This window comes from Scleropages formosus, chromosome 4 (genome assembly GCF_900964775.1).
Source record: "Scleropages formosus chromosome 4, fSclFor1.1, whole genome shotgun sequence".
NCBI lineage: Eukaryota > Metazoa > Chordata > Actinopteri > Osteoglossiformes > Osteoglossidae > Scleropages > Scleropages formosus.
In genome coordinates, this window is record NC_041809.1 from 14,370,017 (window position 1) to 14,371,985 (window position 1,969).

Sequence of the window (1,969 nt, forward strand, 5' to 3'; positions counted from 1 at the left end):
GCCTAAAACCATAGTTCTCACGCTCTCAATGCATGCTCTTATTTCTACCCACAATAGATTCTGTCAATATGACTTTTTCTATATATAGTCATGCATGCTTCGTTAACTGCCTAAAAGCGTTTCCAAATATCAGTGTCTCACTCCCTCAAAGCATTTTCTGTTTACCCACAAGCGACTCTGTCAATATGAGTTCTTGTATATAGTAAGGCATCCTTGTGTTACTGTCGAAAACCATGTTTCTCACTATCTCAATGCATTCTCTGCTTTCCACCCACAAGACACTCTGTTAATATAAGTTCTTATATATATATATATATATATATATATATATATATATATATATATATAGTAATGCATCCTTGTTTAACTGCCTAAAACCATAGTTCTCACGATCTCAGTGCATTCTCTTCTTTCCTACCAACAAGACAGTCTTTCAATAGAAGTGCTTGTTTATATATAGTCATGCAGCCTTGTTTAACTGCCTGAAAGCGTATCTCACTATCTCAATGCATTCTCTTCTTTCTACCCACAAGACACTCTGTCAATATAAGTTCTTGTATATATAGTCATGCATGCTTCGTTAACTGCCTAAAAGCATGTTTAAAGCGTTCTTGCGTTTGTCAATGACTTCTTGTATTTATATATAAATAGTCATGCACCTTCTTTAACTGCCTAAAACCATGTTTCTCACTATCTCAATGCATTCTCTGCTTTCCACCCACAAGACACTCTGTCAATATAAGTTCTTGTACATATATATAGTAATGCATCCTTGTTTAACTGCCTAAAACCATGTTTCTCACTTTGTCAATGCATTCTCTGCTTTCTACCCACAAGACAGTCTGTCAATATGACTTCTTGTATATAGTCAAGCATCCTTCGTTAACTGCCTAAAACCATGTTTCTCACTATCTCAATGCATTCTCTGCTTTCTACCCACAAGACACTCTGTCAATATGACTTCTTGTATATAGTCAAGCATCCTTCGTTAACTGCCTAAAACCATGTTTCTCACTATCTCAATGCATTCTCTGCTTTCCACCCACAAGACACTGTCAATATAAGTTCTTGTATATATATATATATATATATATATATATAAATATATAGTAATGCATCCTTGTTTAACTGCCTAAAAACCATAGTTCTCACGATCTCAATGCATGCTCTTATTTCTACCCACAATAGATTCTGTCAATATGACTTTTTCTATATATAGTCATGCATGCTTCGTTAACTGCCTAAAAGCGTTTCCAAATATCAGTGTCTCACTCCCTCAAAGCATTTTCTGTTTACCCACAAGCGACTCTGTCAATATGAGTTCTTGTATATAGTAAGGCATCCTTGTTTTACTGTCGAAAACCATGTTTCTCACTATCTCAATGCATTCTCTGCTTTCCACCCACAAGACAGTCTGTCAATATGACTTCTTGTATATAGTCAAGCATCCTTCGTTAACTGCCTAAAACCATGTTTCTCACTATCTCAATGCATTCTCTGCTTTCTACCCACAAGACAGTCTGTCAATATGACTTCTTGTATATAGTAAGGCATCCTTCGTTAACTGCCTAAAACCATGTTTCTCACTATCTCAATGCATTCTCTGCTTTCCACCCACAAGACACTGTCAATATAAGTTCTTCTATATATATTGTCATGCATCCTTGTTTAACTGCCTAAAAGAGTTTCTCACTATCTCAATGCATTCTCTGCTTTCCACCCACAAGACACTCTGTCAATATACACACACACACACATTTTCAGAACCGCTTGTCCCATACAGGGTCACGGGGAACCGGAGCCTACCCGGTAACACAGGGCGTAAGGCCGGAGGGGGAGGGGACACACCCAGGACGGGACGCCAGTCCGTCGCAAGGCACCCCAAGCGGGACTCGAACCCCAGACCCACCGAAGAGGAGGACTGCGGTCCAACCCACTGCGCCACCGCACCCCCCTCTCTGTCAATATA